This window comes from Lygodium microphyllum, chromosome 17 (genome assembly GCF_053477565.2).
Source record: "Lygodium microphyllum isolate KBCC chromosome 17, Lygodium_microphyllum_v1.1.10, whole genome shotgun sequence".
Taxonomy (NCBI): Eukaryota; Viridiplantae; Streptophyta; class Polypodiopsida; order Schizaeales; family Lygodiaceae; genus Lygodium; species Lygodium microphyllum.
Genome location: NC_141151.1, coordinates 80861145 through 80882831, shown reverse-complemented (window position 1 = coordinate 80882831; position 21687 = coordinate 80861145).

The following is a 21687-nucleotide window of genomic DNA, read 5'->3' as shown; positions in this document are numbered from 1 at the left end:
GGGCTCTCATTTCAGTGGAGTCCAATGAGGCTTGTATGGTTATATGTATGAAGATTGTATAGAAGTAGCTTGTTGGAGTACTCTTTGTGGATTGTGTCATTGGTCATCTCAATAAGGGACTCTTTGTGTATATGAATCTTTGAAAGAAAGAGGCCAAGGCATAACTATTTGGGGATCTCCATGATTCAAAAGTGGGCCAAAACATCTCTGAAGAGAGTGAAATCTTCCTCAAATCTCATAGTAAACCGGGTATCAACGAATGTTGTGCTCCCCTATCTTGGCCTCTACTTGCATAGCCATCATGTTCCATATGTTGGGCTAGTTGTTTCTCCTCCATCTACTCACAACTTGTGGGATGATATCAAGATCCAACCAATCCTAAATCTTACAACATTCATGTAGCATGGATTTATGATAAACCATCTTGTTTGAAGTTGAAAGAATGGTCTTGAAAGAAGGTCAACTTCATCCTTAGTGATTGAATCATTGTCTTGCATGTCCACTGGCTGTCTACATCTAAACTAGATTATCTTATTTTCAAATACATTGTAAAGAGGTTGAAGGCCATTACCTTTGTTTTCCCAAGGTTTTCATTGAAATCCATATCCTCATGAAAATTATGTAGAGCATATACCTAGTATTGTACTATTGTTGTTGTGTTTGAGGCAACATGATCTATGTAGAGCACAATAAGCATTAACACTCTTGCTTGTGGTGCACATGGTCCATCAAGCATGTTTATGTAGTTTGACATCTCATCAATGTGCATGCCAAAGAAGGTGGGTAGTAGAGGGTAGCCCTCCTTCATTGCTTTGGTTCTTTGTATCATCTCTAAGAGACCTCCAAATGCCTTGATCTTGCATGTGATAGACTCATACAAAGCAAGGAATACCCATATCATCTCCCTTGCTGCTCTCATGTCTTGCGGTCTCTCACCAATCACCATGGGGAAAGTTTCACAATCTCTACATAAGTCTACAAAACATCAATAGATGTTGTGAGCATGTTCATTTCCCTCCTCGATAATGGTTCTCAATCCTCTTTAGAATCTTGCATGCCCTCAAGATTTGAGCCTATATTTCTTTGCCAAATTACTTATTCATTCTCTAAGATCAAGCCATGTATCTTGACCAAGGAGTGGCCAATCATGATGGTCCTATAGTTGCATGGTTCCATTAGTCTCTTGCTTTCAAGAGCATTGGTTATACAAGTAGTTGGAAAGACCTCACACATTGTTTGATAAAACATGTATATGAGTAAATGTTTTGAGATCTTAGATGCATGCGAAAAGTGCTCTATTACCAAACCATTATATTATGGATTCTCTCTAGCATAGGCAATTGCATGGAGGTATGGTAAACACTTGATATATAGGCACATTAAGTGTGTGGTGAGGTAATAAACGTTGGTGGGTGGGGGTCTTGTAAGAGCCTCAATAACTCTTTATAGTCAGGTCCCAATAATAATTGGACAAACTTTTGTAGACATCCTACTTCTTTTGAAGTACTAGGCATTGAAAGATAACTTGTGCTTATTTATGAGTGTGTGCTCTTGAATTGGAATATACGGTATATGTCTTTCGGGTACAACACTAGCAAAGTTGACAAGGTAATAGGTGTGGTGGAGTCTAGATGTGTTATTGACATGAGATGGGGGCATATACACATGGTCTATTAAGTCTCCTTTCTAGTGTTGTGAGATGGAAAAATCATTATGTCTAGTATCAAGGAGAGAGGGGGCTATCAATAATCCAAAGTACTAGTGCTACGACTAAAGTCTTCTCTAAGACAATCATGAGGTATGTGCTCCTCAATGCCAACCTTGATACATAGGGTCCTCCTTGCCAAGGAATGGTGTTTGCATATGGCCCGTACAATGGTGAAGTCTCATGCTAGAAGGATATCTCCAATGCTAAGGAACCTTATGATGTTGGTGAAGAGAGGCATATATGGTGAGTCCCCTTGTAGAGCACATTGTGAGGTGGTTGGTGCAAGTGGCATGTGGCGAAGTAGATGCCCCTCAATCTCCTTCTTGAAATCCAAATACATGAATTATGTCTTCTTATCTTACTTGACAACCTAGGCTACGTGCTCTAGCTTCTCTCTATGTACTATGGTGACATCTCCCAATCTCATCATGCCTCTATTGTATGTGGGTGGGGATTGTGCACTAAACTTCCATTTGTGTTCCTTCATCTTGGTAACATGCTGCCTTAACATTGTGTTTCTCCAGGTTATTACAATGCCTCTCCCTATGAATATCTCCTCAAAAAACCATACACCCATTCATAGTGCTCCATTGCAATTTCATGCTGCTACTAGTTCTCATTAGTCACACATCATCATTGCGCGCACAATTTTGTGATAATAACCTTCACCATTCACCCACATACCCTCATTAGCTTGGACACTACAACATGCATTCCTTCCAATGTGCTACTTGGGTGGGCGTGAGACCATACTCTAGCTAGATTTTTTCTCCTTTTGGGACTCTTGCCACAACATACATACCTTCCCATGTAATACTTTGGTGCATGTGAAATGATCCTCTAGCTAGATTTTTTCTCCCTTTCGAACTTTCCTCTTGTCAATGATATTATTTAGCTTCTCCCAAAATTTCAAATTTAACAATGTGTGCTCTCTCTCTTTTGTAGTATCTTTCCCAACTTTGACGCTTCCATGAAGGGTGCATCCTCCAGTAGGTCATTCTCTTCTTTTTATAGATTTTTACTTTCTTGATGGAGCCGCCTTCACCACTTCAATCCATTTTGAATTCTTTTCTACTCCTTCTTGCACTTTGTTTGCTATTGTTGTCCATGTGTGAAGTTCTATTTACATCTTGTGGATTTTGATTTTTACTTTCTCGAGCATGGTCTCCATGATTTTACCTTCTTGTTTCTGAAGGAGATCAAGTTGATTTTTGTAAGTTGCCACTTCATTCCTCAAATCTTCAATTACCACATTGCTCTTATGAAGGAAGGCATGTTAATTACTGATAATGATAGGTGTGATGTTCCGTGATTTTGATGGTGTGTGTGTGTGTGAAAATGTTTGAGAATATTTAATTGCACACATCAAAGATGAGAGAAAACTAATATCTCATGCATATGTGTAACAGCTGGTCAGAGCTTTAAGCATTCAATCATGAATCTTAGTTGTAAAAATTTGTGGGTTTTCCTTCTTGATAATGTCCTTAAGGAAAAATTACCCCTCTGAAGGAAAATTACAATGGCCTTGCCTTCATTAGCAAGCTCAAAAACTCCTCAAGTCTTGAAGGATTAGGTGAAGAAACAACTTCCCCAAGCAATAGGTCATCAACATCCAAGGTAGTCCAAGTAAGAGTTACTTAGAGCTCTAAGAAAACCATATAATAGTCTTAATCCATATGTAATGTTTGAAATACAACACATGTGAAGAAATAGAATCACATCTCAAGTGATTGACACAACAAGGGCTTGTATTACCTTCAAAGTAGAAGCATTTCTTGCGAGGGATTGAATGAAATACAAATGATACACTATACCTAGGGTGAATCCCAATGAATCTACATAAGGAAGTGCATATTTTCATTGTTTTTTGGAAATATAAATTTCCTTTTTATATATTTTATCAAGTCCTTAACCAAGACGAGTACACTAATGAGAAGTACATTTGACAATTTGCAATTGCATCCATAATATGCTCCAATGAGTGTATGCCATAGAAAGTACATGCCATGTAGCATGAGCCTCCTAGTCTTCAAGAGCTTCCAAGAACATATCCTTTCATTCATGTGCCTAAAACAATGCCAAAGGATTCTTGCATGCAAGCCATGAGGCCTATCTAAATACTAGCAACCAAATCAATATAGATTCACAACAAGAGTACCATAGCTAAATGCAATGCCAATCACTCAATAGAATGGCAATCACTCCAAGGAATATCTCATGCTCTAGGCACAATGGTCCTCAAAATGTGAAATAATGTAGATAGCACAAAATTGTATTTTGAGGGTTTGATTGGAAGAAGTGTATAGAGTGTTGATAATCATCATGAGACTCAAAGTGACCCATGCCTAACTCATGCAAGACAATAACTAGTCAATAATATGAGTCACAAGCTTTCAAGTCTCACCTAAAAATGAAGACATTTAGAAACAATGCTACTAGGATAAGAACACAAACCTAAGTCTAAGATCCAATCCACAATGTATTGGCCAGGAAAAGATATCATCTAGAAAAAACAGATAGAATAAAACAAATGTAGGTATAATCATCATCTAAAGTAGCCAAACACTTGGCTGGATTTAAAAAATTACACGAAAGCATTAGCTCATGCACAATTGAATGACAATAGCCTATAAGTAAAGAGTATTGTTGGCATGAACATTGATGTAGAAATTGATATTTTCACTTCATACTCGTCTAGGAAAATTTGAGAGCTTGGTACTTTGATATGATATTGGGAGTGTAATAAACTAAAATGAAGTTGGGAGAGAAAGAGTCTATATTTACACCATAAGATCAAACACTTCATTACTGAAATTCCCAATGTAAAGCGTAAATAAGAGCAATGATGACAACATGCATAAATAATGAGAGTGATTTTTTTGGTGAGCTTCCTTAGGTAAGCTTTTCATCCATGGAATTAAATTGGTGAGCTTTTATGTCAATAGACTCTAGCTCTGCCAAGTCAATGGAACTCATATTGTTCTAATAATCCATTGTGAGCCATCCAAGGCCAACAAATGTTAAACAACCAGAACCACTTGTAAGTGGGAACATGTGATTATGAACGTAGTGTTTACACTCAAGAAAGAAAGTATCCTTAATCGCAAAATTTATAGAGTACATGATTTCATGCAAAACTAACTCATTTTTTTGTTTTGTCTAATTGTTATAGACACGATTGTAGAAATAACAAATCAATATGTAACGATAAAATGTGTCAAAGACCATCACATACAAGGGTAATATGTCAAAATCAACTATTGCAAGGAATATAGTTCACAAAACTACGAATCTCTAAATATCTTGTAAGGCATGAAAAGCAAACTACTCATCACTCTCTCTACCTAAGTAATGTTGGCCTAGCTCCTTGTATTATCGACCCATCTCCTTGCAACCAATAAATATGTTGATGACTTTATCTTCCTCATTAGTAAAAGTAGACAATAACCATTTGCATAAACAATCCCATTGGTTGCTATCAAACATGTCTCCTAAAGCATTGGGCACCTTTATATTTACACATTTCAATACAAACATTACCTATAAACTAGGATGAGCGCTCCAATCCTCCTCATAGATTTGCCCACTTTGGTATGCTCATATGGTAGGCTTCTATTTTGCTTCGTTAACATGTTGCACTTTGCATTGAAGAGGGCTTGTGAAACTTACCTCACCTCTATCCCTCCTCACGATGGGCTGAGGAAATCCCTTCCTTGAGAAGATTGAGACTATGAGAATCCTCACCTTAACAATCACAAATGGGTTAGTTTCTACAAGCAAGTTACCTAAAAAAATACAAGTCAAACTCAATATACAAGGTTGTGTTGCATACCTTTTCCTCATTCTCATATATATATATATATATGTATATACACTCCACTAGCAAGGTGAGGGTTTTGTAGCACACGAACCATGCTTCTTTCCATGGTTCGCAACAACAAGCCAATGGTTTGCAAGATTGCAAATCATGAGGGAACCATCATCCCCAACATATAGACTACTAGATCTTGTGATAATTGTCAAGAGAAAATCAGAGATCTATTCCTTGGTAGACAATTTGTAGAATCCATCAATTTTACACCAAAGAGCAATGGGAAAGTTAGCCCACACTAGCTTGGCTACAATCACAAATGGCTCCCTCTTATGAGTTAGTTCACTCTCAATATTTTCCAAGAAGTCATCCACTTTGCAATACAAAAGGGTGTACAATGTGACCACATGAAAATGTCAATGATAGAAATCAAAAGAAGTTACAAGAGGATTAAAACAATATCAAAATAGCCAATGGCAGATTTCTCCACAATGGTCACTATATCCTTCCCAATTACCTTTGCCATAGTGTCAAAAACTTATCTTTTCCATCCTTAGCTTTCTATTCTCTCATCAAGGCATGTCTTTGTATGAGACACTTGTCCCAATGTATACATGATACACTTGTCCTCTTACTACTAGTGGACACACACACAAACACACACACACACACACACACACACACACACACACACACACTCTCTCTCTCTCTCTCTCTCTCTCTATATATATATATATATATATATATATATATATATATATATATATATATATATATATATATATATAATGGTAGTACCCCTTTTTGAGGGGTACTTCCTCAATCATAGCTAGTGTTCATGAAAAATATTTCTCGTAGAAAATACAAAAACCTCTAACTCAAATTTTTGCAAGGATTTTTGAGCAAAATTACATATATTTGCCATTTTTATAACAAATTTTTTTCAAAAGTTCGAGGTTTTAAACCTTCTTCTTTAAAATGTGAAGGTTTTTTAAAAAAATTTGCAATTCACTTTACATTAAATCTTGATTTTTCGTGAACACTGATCATAGCACATTTTGAATGTAATGGCAGTGTAAGTTCACACATTGTCCCATCCACATATCGACATAGATGATTACCGCATCTGGCGATAGTATAAGTTGTATACGTATGATATGGCTTTTAGAATTACCAACATGGGTTGTGGCTCACTAATAAATATACATTTATTTTTGTATTTATCTATCCAAAGATAGATATGCCATGTAATGACAAATATTTGATGGCCTCACCTCATTTTTCTCTCCCCATTGTAGGATGTATCTTCTCTGTCTCTGTCTCTCTCTATGTCTCTCTGTGTCTGTGTCTGTGTCTCTGTCTCTCTGTCTCTCTGTCTCTGTCTCTGTCTCTGTCTCTATCTCTATCTCTCTCTCAATTGTGTTATGGAATGTATATTATGTGAATTACCTTGAGGTTAAAATGGAGGCCAAAATAAATGTGAAGCTATTTATACATTCGAAAAAAGCAACAACTTGACTAGCACAAGTCAATTAGATGTCATTTCACTTTAGTTGCTCGAGTTACAGCCCTTTTTATAATTTCACTAGTCCCCTCTTCTCATCACTTAAGCAAAAGAAGTTCCAAATCATTCCCATGCTAGTAAGGCCCCAATATCTAGCAATAAGGTAAATTGTTTCTTTGCTTTAAATTATGAAGCTATACCATTTGATGAAACCCACTATTTTGTAAAGCGAAGCCCTTAATCTCAAAGCCCCTAAGCATGTAAGAGAAAAGCATGTTGTACAAATAATATATCATGTTGTTTATCATTTGAGACAAAAACATCCATGGCCTTAATAAGTAATCATGACAAACATGGTAACATGTTTAATATACCAATGTATTGAATCAATCTCATTTTTCTCCATGAAGGAGTAGTTCTCTATGAAGTCTAAAATAGAGACCACCATCTCATTTATGAAGTTAAAAATGCAATCCTAGAACTGTTGTGCTTGCCATCCAAATATGAAATTGTGAATGGCAAGCCTCTTCAAGTGACCATGGTATACTTGTTGCATGAGTTCTATAGGCAACATTTTCTTTTGGACAATGTCTTTCACAATGCTTTCCTACTTTAATTTTCTAATCCCAATACGTACTATATTTTCCAGTACCTTGATACACACTTGCTTGCTCTACTTGAGATCTTCTCTTGGCTTGAACTAAGTTTTACTTACAACACATGTATTACATATTTCCATTGAGAATTTATACCAATGAAAATTATGATGAGAAGAAAGTAGAGGATAGACTCCCAAAGTGAAGTGATACTATTACTTGTATTTTTGAATGTAAGACATCCATTGTTAGCAACTCCATCATGACAACTACATAATAACTAGTCGCATGTGTAGCAAGAACCATGAAGATGATAACTTTTAAGTCATCATGTGACTTACTGCCTATATAGCAACACCTATAGCAATCTCTCAATTTTCAAACAAAGAATAGTTTTAGAGACTCAAAACAATGTTGAGATATCTAGACATATACATACTTTACCTTCAATCTAATGTCAAGTTCAATTTACAACATACAAGTACATTATGTTTCACAATAAAATTAGTGATAGTCAACTTTGGATCACTAATTAAAAGAAATCAACACTTCTAAGATATGCTTCTACGAGTAGAAATGTTTTACATGTAAACTACACTAAAAAGAAATATTATAGTACTTGAAAGTGATGGTAGCAACAAAAACAAGTAGATGACACTTCAAAAATGTGGGAAAATGGTAGGAGGTGACATTTTTTAAAAATGACATGTGAGCACCTAAGAGTGGTAGGGTGCTTAAGAGTTAGCATATTTTAGTAATGAATAGTACTCTTTACTGTTGACGATCTAGTTAAACTACTTGATGACCACCTAGGAGTACTACAAAAGCACTATTATAAGTGATCGCAAATCATTCATGAGTGAAAATTAATTACTTTTGAGTGGTTGCTAACACATGGAAGTGGTGAATAAGTGATTGCTAGGAAGAGGTAAAAAATCACAAGAATAATGTGACTTACCATTAAAACAAGTGGTGACAAACCATTTTTAATTGAAAAGAAACCACTTGCAAGTAGTTTACTACCACTACTAATTGTCTATGGTTGCTTGTTAATGGCAGCACAAAAAGTGAAAGTGGTGGGTACAAACAAGAAATCCACCTCCATAAACAAGTGGTGGGCATAAATAAGTGATTTGCAACCATGTGAGTCTAGCCAACAAATATTTACAAGTGGTCTACTATTTGTTAGTGGTGATGGACCTTCTACCACCCTTAAGTGGTAGAGGACCACTTAAAAGGTTCCAAACTTTTTGGAAACAGTAGTACATGACCTATAAGTCATAGGACTCCAGTTGTAAGATGTAGATCACTTAAAAGTTTCATAAACACTTTGTGATGATAGTAGATCACTTAAAAGTGGTGATAGACCTTTTGTTAGTGATGGAATATTTCTTGAAAGTGACATGCACCAATTTTAAGTGGTGTATACCACTTAAAAGTGGTCCACTACCACTTTCAAGTCATAGTGGACCACTTGTAAGGCATAGCAAACCACTTGGAAATGATAGTACACCACTTATAAGTGGTACTACTCTTGTTATAAGTTGTAGGGGACCACTTGCAAATGGTAGAATAACACCTATGTGTTGAGATGGCAAGCTCAACACATGCAGACATTGATGATGGACCATTTAGCTAGATGGGTCCGCACATCTACACTTAGCACGTTGGTGGTCATTATGATACTCACATGGCCACTGCCTTATCACTTATTATATTTAGTTTATTATACCTAGCTATAACTAGCAAAGATATAGTGCGCAGTCGATTAGTGAAGTCTATTATGCACTGTTTGACTTAGTAGGCCAGTTTTCTTTATGTTGTATCTTATCTATACTTTGTGTACATTGTATAGTGTGTGGAAGAAGAAGAAGAAATCAGCAAGAAAATGTTTTGGCCTCCATCTCTTTTCTTGTGTGAGCTACCTCTTGTGTATACATTGTGTATTTGGCACATCAGGCTTAAGCAAGTCCCCCCCACCACACGATTCTTGACATGGTATTAGTGCCGCGCCACTAAGAGAGATTGATTTTGAAGGCTGAAGTGAAGGAAAAGAAGTAGAGTTCGAGCAAGCAAGCAATGGGTAAGAAGCTCTCCCATTCTTCCACTATTTTTCTTGGATACTACATGTGGAGGCATCGGAAGTAGGGTAGAGTGAAAATCTCAGATTGCTGTGAGATTTGGTGTGCGAGCAGAGCACCGTATATTCTGCAAGCTAAGCATGTTAGGGCTTGCCCGTAATTTTTTTGGGCATCTAAGGCCGTTTCAGGCCCCGTTTTAGAGCCACAAGGTTGCAAATAGCAATTTTAGGATACACTGTGATCTTGGCTGTATTGATTTTCAAATTTGTAATTTTTGAGGCATTTGTCAGAAAGCAAACATAAGGTTTATGTGCAAATGGGTTTCAGATTACATGTAGTATTGAGCAATCAGTGAAAAAGGTTGTTTGGTGTATTGATGTGCACTTGTTGTGAAAGGTTGCATAAGACTAGCTTGCTGTGTTGTATCCTTTTTTGCAATAATGACAGAGAATAGTGAAAATCCTATTATTGAGAAGCTCGATAAGAACAACTACCCTTCATGGAATTTCCGTGTGACAAACTTCCTCATTGTGGAAAGGGCCTTTATGAGTTTGTTTCAGGTGAAGAAAAGGAGCTAGAGCTAGGTATCCCTCCTACTGCAGATGAATTAAAGGCATGGAAAGAATGGAATGCAAAAGACAAAAAGGTAATGTATTGGCTATCTACAGTAATTGATAATACTATGTTGGGACATATCAGGAGTACAAAAACTTCACATGCAGCTTGGACAATTTTTGAGGACATGTTTTCAGTAAATACAAAGGTACAAAAGATTCAACTCAAGCAAGAGTTGAATACCTTGAAGAAAGGAAAATGTATATCAATGAGTATATTTTGAAGGTGAGGAGCATTGCAAATGCTTTATCAGTGATTGATGCAATGCCTGGTGATGATGATTTGGTTTCATCCACATTGAGTGGCCTTAATAATGAGAAGGCATGGAAATCATTTGTTACTTCAATCAATATACGTACGAAAGCCATTTCCATATTTTGATGAGCTAGTGTCTCTCATGATTACTGAAGAGATCAATATGCAGGGTGACTTGTCTGAAAAAAATAGTGAACATGTCCAAGTATTTGCCTCAAGTTTAGGAAGGGGATGTGGTAGATCCTCTTCGAGAGACCATGGTATAGGGCGTGCTGGCGATAACCAGTAAAACAGGTTCAATCAGTAATTTGGTGAAATGTAGGTTTTAGGAGGCCAGGAAATTTTAGAGGCAGGGGGAGCTCTAGAGGAAGAGGTAGATGGAAGAACAGAGGTTCTGAAAATTCTGTTATTGTTTGCCATTATTGTGGCAAAACAGGTCATATTGTAACCCATTGTTATGCTAAGAAAGATGATATTCGCAGTGGTAAATTATAGTAAGGAAACTATGCATCGTCTTCACGACAGAATGAAGACAAGAATGAGCATATGTTTGTTATGCAGCATATGATGAATGCAGTTACAGGAAAGGGGACACATGATTATGTATGGTATATCGATTCAGGTGCATCTAATCATATGACTAGTCATGTTGAATGGTTTGGAGAGATGTAGGATTTATAAAATCCAGGTTATGTGCAGACGGGTGATGATTTGTGCCACCCAATTTCACACATTGGAAAGGTTCCCTTGTCCTTGTATAATGGCCAGACAAAGACTCCTGAAAGATGTATTACATGCACCGTCAATCACAAAGAATCTAATGTCTATTGGCCAAATGGTAAAGCAAGGGTTGCAGGTTCAATTCAATGCAAAATGTTGTTTTATAGAAGACTTGTAGGTTGGTCGCAAAAGGAAGTAGAGTTGACTGCATGTTTACTTTAGATGCTGGAATTCCTGCAACAGATGCTGCTATGTATGCTAAAGGAAAAGGAGTGATTGAAGACATTGAAATATGGCATAAAATAAAAGTATTGGACATGAAAATGTGGAAAGGCTGAAATTAATGCAGTCTCCAGAGGATTGGTTACAAGGTTGCCTTCTTTTAGAGTTGCAGAATTTCATAAAGTCTGTGAAGCATTCCAGTTTGGTAAATAAGTGAGACAGCCCTTCTCACATGGCAGAGAAGTGAGCAAAAATATACTTGACGTAGTGCATATACAGATGTTTGGAGGCCTACATAGAATGTATCTCTTGGTGGTAGCAAATACTTTATCACATTTATTGATGACTGTTCAAGGAAGTTATGGGTATATTTCATGAAGGAAAAGAGTGATGTACTTGAGCACTTTAAATCTTTCAAGGCAGCTATTAAAAAACAAATAGGCTTGAAAGTGAAGTGCTTGAGATCGGATGGAGGGGGAGAGTACCTCTCTAATGAGTTTAGTGGCTTCTTGAGGACTCATAGGATAAAGAGGTAATTTAGTGGCTTCTTGAGGACTCGTAGGATAAAGAGGTACCCCACATCAAAATAGGGTTGCAGAAAGAATGGCTGAAAAGTATATGCCAAAACATTTTTGGTATGAATCTTTCCATACTACTGTCTATATTATGAACAGAACTGCCACAGCTACAGTTCATGGAATGACTCCCGAAGAATGCTTTACTAGCAAGAAGCGTGATGTATCACACTTGAACGTATTCGACTGCATTGCATATGTTCATGTGCCAGATGAGCTACAGAAGAAGCTTGATCCAAAGGTTGAAAAATGTATTTTTATTGGATACTCTTTAGAGCAGAAAGTGTATCACTATTATAACCATGTTTCACACGTGAGTTCAGAGTGAGTAGGGATGCTATTTTTGATGAGATGAGCAATTGGTATGCACCTACTGGTGATATATTAGATGATGATAATGATCATCATAGCTATATGAAAAAAGAAAAGCAAGAATCATGGAGTCTTAGTGAACCAAAATCATCATTTGGTACTACACCTAGAGTGAGCCCTTGGTCTAGGAGACTAAGGAGTAGCCCCACATCTTCAGGTGGATCAATAAGTGTTGTAGGCAAAGACAATGGAAAGAAGAAAGTGTTGGATGCTAATGATGCATCTACTAGTAATTTGGAATTTGATAAAGATTCTAGTGGTTCAGATACTTTGGATGATAAGCTTGGTATTCCTTCAATTAGGACACCAGGTGTGCAGAGAGCTCATAGTAATGTAAAGGCTCCATTGAGTGATCTAGTGGTACAAAGGTCTAGTGGGGTCAAATACCCTATTAAAAGATTTGTTTTTGAAGGCTATGCAGCTCACCATTATGCTTATATGGTGAAGCTAGTTGAGGATGTTGAGCCCACTTGTTTTGAGGATGTTGTTGGTCATGCTCATGAGGATGCAGCAATGGATGAGGGGATGGCTGCATTAGAAGCAAATAAGACTTGGGATTTGGTACCCTTGCCTATGGGTAAGAAAGCTATTGGTTGTAAGTGGGTTTACAAAGTCAAGTATAATGCAGATGGTTTCGTTAGCAAGTATAAGGATAGGCTGGTTGCAAAAGGCTATGCTCAAACATATGGCATAGATTATGAAGAGACATTTAGTCCAGTTGCTAGGATGACAACTGTTAGATGCATGATTGCCTTGGCAACAGCCAAAGATTAGAGTTTGCAACAAATGGATGTTAAGAATTTCTTCTTGCATGGTGAATTGCAAGAAGTGTATTGGAGCAGCCAGCAGGTTATGAGGATTTAGAGCATCCCACATATGTGTACAGGTTAAAGAAGGCTCTCTATGGGCTGAAGCAAGCACCTAGAGCATGGTCTGACAAGATTGGAGAGTATCTTGTCAATATTGGATTTTGTATTTTCGATGTTGATCACTCACTTTATGTGAGAAAGAGAGATGTAGCTTTGGTCATCATAGTCATCTATGTGGATGACTTAATTATTACAGGTGATAGTGACAATGGGATTGCTAAAGTTAAGGACTTCTTGAAGAAGAAGTTTGAGATGAAGGATTTGGGTGAAGTGAGATAATTTCTTGGTATTGAGGTGATCAGATGTGATGATGGTATATGTCTATCACAAAGGCAGTATAGCTTGGATATGTTATCCAAGTACGGTGTGACAACATGTAAGCCTCTTTCGGTACCATTGGAGCAAAATGTAAAGTTGAGTGCTGACATTGGGATGAGATAGAATACCCTACTATGTTCACAAGGATAGTAGGGAGTTTGATTTACATGACTATCACAAGGCCAAGACTTGGGCTATGTTGTTGGCCTTGTCAGTCAATCTATGCAGATGCCTAGGAAGCCTCATTTGGATGTAGTTAGATGTATATTGAGGTATGTGAAATCCACATTACATTATGGACTTTTTTATGAGGCCGGTAAGGATGTACATGTCTTTGGATACAAAGATGTAGATTGGGCTGGTAGATGTTAGACAAAAGATCTACTAGTGGATTTATATTTTCCCTTGGTAGTGCAAGAATTACATGGAGTAGCAAAAAGAAACCTACAGTTGCTTTATCAAGTACAGAGGCTGAGTATAGAGATGCTGCTATGGTAGCATGTGAGGTGGTATGGTTGCAAAAGTTATTAGGTGATTTGGATGTGCAAGCAGATGGTCCAGTTGTCATTCATTGTGACAACATGAGCAGCATACAACTGGCTATGAATGCAGTGTTCCATGCTAGGACAAAACACATTGAGGTGCACTACCACTTTGTGAGAGAGAAGGTACTTGTAGGAGAGATTGACTTGGTATATGTCAGCACATAGAATCATATAGCTGACATTTTCACAAAGGCATTGGGTGCAGAGAAGCTTCAAAAGTTTCGAAGCTTACTTGGAGTTGTAGATATAGAGTTGACCTTGAGGGGGAGTGTTGAGATGGTGGCAAGCTCAACACATGTGGACATTGATAATGAACCGCCTGGCTACATTCACATGGCCACTGACTTATCAATTATTATATTTAGTTTGTTACATCTACCTATACCTGGCAAAGATATAGCGCCAGTCGATTAGTGTAGTCTGTTATGCACTGTTTGACTTAGTAGGCCACTTTCCTTTATGTTGTATCTTATCTATACTTTGTGTACATTGTGTAGTATGTGGAAGAAGAAGAAGAAATTAGCAAGAAAACATTTTGGCCTCCATCTCTCTTCTTGTGTGAGCTTCCTCTTGTGTATACAATGTGTGTTTGGCGCAGCAGCTCAAGCAAGTCCCCCACCAGACGATTCTTGACATAAGTAGGTACTATCACTTTCAAATGGTGGTCACTACTTGTAGATGTGGTAGGGAACTAGTTGTAAGTAGTAAGGGACTGACCGCTTTCAAATGGTTTCCAAGGGAAATTTTATAAGGGGTATCCTACTTGTTGTTAGTATAATGAATTAGAACTTTAGCAATCAGTAGGCAAACCACATGAAAGTTTTACATGGTAGTACCCCACTTATCAAGGGTAGTGTTCTACTTGTAAGTCATAGAAGGCACCACTTACAAGTAGCAATGCACCATGTGTAAGTGGTAACAACGACTTGCATGGTGTAGCACACATTTTACAATGGAAAGAGCACTGCTTGTAAGTGGGAGCATATGGTAGGGAAGTGCTTGTAAGTGATTATAAGTGAAAACACAAAACTTGTTATTTTAGCATACCACTTTGTAAATTGTAGGGCATCACTTTAACTAGTCATATACTACTTGTTAGTTGTAGCATAGCATTAATATTGGTGATGATTGTCTATGACTTGCAACACATCACTTCTTGTACCTAGCTCCAACGAAATGAAAAACTAATTAGAGATAGAAAAGAGTAGTTTATGAAACTAAAAATTTGTTTAGAGATAGAAAAGAGCTATAGTCCATCACTTGTAACTAGCTCCAATAAAATGAAAAACTAGTTCAAAGATAGAAAAGAGTAGCATACAAGCATAAAGATAAAATGCTTCCAAAATATTTAGAAATATTGAAGCAAACCAATAGTAGTAAATTGTTACAATGTACCAAATTTTCAAATGCAATTAACAAATCATCAACTTCACTTGCCATTGCTAAGTGGTTTTTGCTATATCTAAGCTTCTTTCAAAGATTCCCACAAGCTTGGTAGCTTGTGTTATACTCATGTCAGAGCTTCATTCCCTATTTTCACATTTCATCAACATCACTACTTTAAATATAAAGAATTACTAAAGGAAAATTATATTTGAAATTGCTAGAAACTAGTATAGTAAGTGTTGCAAATCTTGTTTTAGTACTATATCATCAACTATTACAAAACACCAAAATAAGTTGTAGGACCAACAAACAATGGTATATATAAAATAGTAATTACTTGAGCCTCCCCCAGAAGGTGGATTCAACATTTTACATATGAACATCTAAGAAAGTCTTTTACTACAACCATCCTTTTTGTTGGGGAACACCCTTGTCTCATCTATCCAAAACTAAAAGACTAAGTACTTGACAATTTGAGTGATATGGATTTTCTATCCATCTTGTCTATGAAATACAAATGCAAGGAATAAACCATCAGCTTCATTTTTCACTTCTAAGTGATGTTTGGCTTCATAAAAATTCCTTTTGTGCATGGCCACAAGCTTGATAGCTTGCGATATACCAAGGTTGGTGCTTTGCTCATTGCTTTCACCATTCATCAACATCAATATTGCTACACAATGAAGACTTCATTACATTTGCTACCCATAGCCATCATCGAGGAAGAACAAGCAAGATAAAGGGGAAGATATCCACGATCACACTTATCATTGTCACCACCGACACCACAATTGTCATTGACTTGCTTCTATTGTATGTAAGATTTTTCCATTATTGTCATCAAGTAGTTGATTCCTTATTGAGCATTGCAATCATGCTTTCCATTTTGCTTTATGTCATTGGCTTTTCTTGCACTTTTCATCATGAATATTGTATCTCCCCCTCGACAAGGCAAATAGTTATGTCTCAAGTTTATAGAAGTCAAGTCCCTTTAAGGCCCTTCACATAAAGCCATCAAGGGAAGATTCTTGAGTTTCTCTCAAGTTTAGAATTGAACACTTGCCTCAATAATAAGTCAAGAGAATTAGTCTCAATCTTGTAAACTCAAGCTCTAGATCACAAAAGCTACACATCGATTTAACCCCATGCTAGCATCGAGGGTAGACTCTCACATAAATCCTCGAGTAAATTGTGGGAGCTCTCACTCAACCACCAAGACCCATGGACCACTTATTGCTTCAAGTGTTTTTCGAGCCAAGTGCAATGACTACCTCTCACATAGCTGTACATGCTCTCACACCTACAAATGTAGTGAGCTTACCTCCATGCTTGATAGTTGCCTCCTCCCTCGAGCACTCTGGTAGCTCCATGATCTAAGGTGCGAGCCCAAGCCATCTCCATCCTCAAGTTCCAAGCTCCATTGCTGCGTGTAAGACAAGAGAAGAGAAGAGGAGAGGAAAGGAGAAGAAGTAGAGAGGAGATGGAGAGCTTCTCCACCATGGTCCCTCACCCTCACACACTCACTCCCTCATTGTTCCTCTCTCAAGCACAAGCACAATAATGTAATACTTCCATGCAATTAAAAATTAGTTAAGTAGTCAATTAATAAGTTAGTAAGGTTACTAACTAAAGACTAACTAAAGTAAAAACTAACTAATATTAATAACTAATAATTTTTATTTAATTAAAAATATAAAAAAACGAGAGTCGTAATCCGATATTTTTCTCAGATTGATAAGGACTGTAGCCACCCTTCACGAAAGTTACAATGTGAACGAGAGTTATGAGCCATATTAATCACTAGTATTAATGTGTATAGTATGGATGGTCCAAAAATACTAGATTTTCGGGCAAAAGTAGCATATTTTAGATATTACTTATTGTAAATATCTTAAAAAGCTATGGAGATTTCTAGAATAGGATGTCATGTAAAAAAAGTAAGTGGTTTTTTTAAGCTTTTTTTGGAGATTTAATACAAAAAATGATGGATTGGCGAAATCGCGCTCGTCGCGATCATAGTTTACAGGCAGTAAACATCACTTTGAACAGGGAGAAGGAGTGATCTGGAAGATTTCGAATCAAGTGTCTTAGAGTTTTACCCCCTTTCGGAGCCAAGGAAACTATTAGAATTGTGACTTGAGTATCACATTGCTGATTTTTCCAAGATCCCCTCCATAAAGAGCTCTTCTTCTCAGCCACAACCCTTCTTCTCTTATTTAGCTATAAATATGAGGCATGGGGAGCAGTTAGGAAAAGCATAAGGAGACCCTGAGAGGCTGCAAGAGAGAGGTAGAGAGAGGGAGGTAGAAGGATACTCTTGCAAGAGATTACGAGAAGGAGCTTGAGAGAGAGAGAGAGAGAGAGAGAGAGAGAGAGAGAGAGAGAGAGAGAGAGAGAGAGAGAGAGAGAGAGAGAGAGAGAGAGAGAGAGAGAGAGAGAGAGAGAGAGAGAGAGAGAGAGAGAGAGAGAGAGAGGAGTTACCCTGAGAGACTGCAAGGGAGAGAGTTAGCTCAATTCCCCCTATCTCGGTCTTCGAGATAGGGGGAATTGAGCTTTGTCATCTCAAATCCATTCCTCCTTCTTTATCTCTCGAATCCACTTGCAGATGATGGCCCCTAAGCAAAAGATCTCTCCAAACACTGAAACTCCCACCACAACCAATGAGACTGCGGACTAAGGGACCGCAACTATGGAAAACACATCTCTTATGAATCAGGTGCACCACATTGTATTATTGAAAGAGAGGGAGAGACAAAGAGTGGAACAAAACCCGTGAGCCTCATCTCATCATCATCTTCTTTTATTATTCCTTACTTGACTACTACTAAAAAAGAGATTACAATAGGTTTTACACTAATCATCATGTACTATGGTTAGACCAAGTCTACACTGACTTATTCAATGTCACACACATGTATAGCAGTCAATCACACAGACATAAAGAGATATGGGTGGAGCTTGATTTCTAACACTCCCCCTCAAGCTCAAGCCATCTACAACACTCTGAGTAGGTACCTAAAATAGATAAACTTTTCTTTACCAAGTGATTTGGTAAAGATATCCGCTACCTGGTCTTTAGTCTTCACATGTATCAAGTTAATCTGCCTTGTTAGTACTATTTCTGTGATGAAATGGTAATGAACTTCAATGTGTTTATATCTTGCATGGTAGATGGGATTGCTTGCAAGCATCACACTGCTCATATTATCACAATGCAGCTTCACTTTGCTGTCCAAGTGTATCCCCAAGTCATTCAATAACTTCAACAACCAAGTAGCTTCACATGCCACTAAGGCCGCACCACTGTACTCAGCTTCTCTACTAGACAATGCAATTATAGGCTATTTTTTAAATCCATGTTGTTGTAAATGACTGCTAATTCGAGCATTCCAATCTCTGGGTGCTTGTTTCAGCTCATATAATGCCTTTTTCAGCTTACATACATGTGTCGAAAAATCCGAATGCACATAGCCTTTAGGCTGCTCCATGTAAACTTCTTCTTGTAAGTCACCATTCAAAAATGCATTTTTTACATCCATTTGCCATAGCTTCTAGCCTTTAGCTGCTGCTAATGCAATGAATGTTCTGACTATTGTCATTTTAGCTATAGGAAAGTCTCCTCATAGTCAAGGCCATATTGCTGTGCATACCCTTTTGCGACCAACCTAGCCTTATAGCATCCCAATGACCCATTTGACTTGCATTTAACCTTGTACACCCATTTGCAGCCAATGGGAACTCTGCCTTCAGGCAACTGAACCAAATCCCACGTTCCATTTTTAGCCAAAGCTGAATACTTGTCATCCATGGCAGCACACCAATTCTCATTTGCAACTGCCTCATCAAACTTAGTGGGTTCTTTAGAACTTGTCACCTTAGTCATATAGGCATAATGATGGGTTGAATATCCAGTGTATGTGTACCTATGAACTAGTCTTCTAACCCTTTCTGACCTCCTCAACTGTGGCTCACTTTGAGCTTGCCTCTCATGATGGGACACATACCGATTCTCCCTTGCACCAGGCATCATAGCAGAAGGAATCCCCAACTCATTGTCCAAGCTATCACTGTTGGACAACTCATAACCTATAGTAAGTGGACATGTTACATCCTCAAACATCTTTTCTTTTCCCTTATCCAATCTCCCCCTCACTGACATGTCCATGTCGTTGGACGTAGGAGTGTGATTCTGCAACCGTCCTGACCAAGGACTCACTATAGATGAAACACTTGTCGGACCACTCATAGATGTACTAACTGCAAGGGTATTCTCAGCATTACTTGTGCTGGCTGATCCATCAATAGGCACTGCAATTGGATTCCCATACCAAGAAGCTAGCTTGTCAAAGACAACATCTCTACTTATCAAAGTCTCATGAGTGGACGGCACATAGCATTTATAGGCCTTCCTATCTTGTGCGTAACCCAAAAATACGCTCTTGACAGCCTTAGGATCCAATTTCTTCCTCTTTTCATATGGAATATGCACGTATGCAATGTAGCCAAAGACCTTTAAGTACCTAATGTCAGATTATGACCATACAACCTCTCATAAGGTGTTACATCATGAATCTCTGTTGTAGGGATTCTATTCAACACATATACAATAATTACCACTGCTTCAACCTAGTAAACATTAGGCAAACACTTTTCATTCAACATAACTCTAGCTGACTCCATTAGTACCCTATTTTTTCTCTCTGCTACACCATTTTGTTGTGGTGTATAGCTGTAAGTAAGCTCTCTTCTGATCCCGTACTTTGCAAGATATCTGTCAAACTCTTTAGAGATATATTCTCCACCTCTATCTGACCTAAGACAAGAGATGTAGCAACCCAACTCATTTTCAGCATGCTTCTTGAAATCTTTGAATGCATCAAACACTTCATCTTTATGTTTCAATATGTACAGCCAAGTGTACTTGTTGAAATCATCAATGAAAGATACATAGTAACGAGCACCTCCAAACGAAGCATTATGAGATGGGTGGACCCCAGATATCAGAGTGTATCAACTGCAAATGTTTGGAGCTATTCTTTACATGTCTCATAAAGGGAAATTGTGCGTGCTTTCCAAACTGACATGTAGGACATACATGGACAAAGTCATTATACTTGAATTTGGGCAATCCAAGTACCACCTCATGCGTCCAAGGTAAACATCCTGCCGTTCCTTCTACCTCTAGCAATTAAATTGCAGTCATTACCATATTCTTCAATAAAGCATCCATCTTTATTGAATCTAACCTGCAGATTTTGTTTGGCCATCTATCCCACTGACAAGAGATTCTTAGTTATTGATGGTACATGCAATACATCATGCAAGCTCTTTTTCTTGCCATCAGGCATCATCAACGCAACAACTCCTGTGTGCTAAATGTCATGCTAGGTGTCATCCCTAGTACAAACATAACCATGTGAACTTGCAACCAACTCATCAAACCACTCTCCATGGGGTGTCATATGGTTAGAAGCCCCAGAGTCAATATACCATCTCTCATCTGTGTTTTGCCTAGGTGCATTCTTGGAAACATGCTGCATGGCAAACAACCTATCACCCTAATCATCATGAGCACCGCTAGAAGATGCATAGTTCCCATGTTGTCTACCCTTAGCATTCATATCTACCTGCTTCTTATGACAATCCTTTGCAATGTGCCTGTATCTACCACAAAAATGATAGCCCTTGTCCCTGTTGGACTGATCATTCGACTACCAGGATCCACCACCTCTACATCGGGGTGATCTCCCCCTACCTCTAAAGGCGCCACACTGGCCCTGTGTATTTGTGCCATGCCAATCACTCTGATGCTGTTGTCCATAGGTGTTTCAAGTGTCTCCTTGACCTCAAAACGAGCTACGGCCTCTATCACCTCTACCACGCATAGCTGGAATAAAGGACATTGTCTCTACTTTGAGATGTACTAGAACCTGTGTTCAATCCAAGCTTTACTTCCTCATGCAATAGCAAAGCAAGCAACTCATCCTAGTCATGGGGTTCAGATCTAACAGAAATAGATGTATCAAATGCTTTATATTCCTTGCCAAGTCCATTCAGAGTGACTGCAATCATATCATCCTCAGACACCTATGATCCAATAGTGGCAAGCT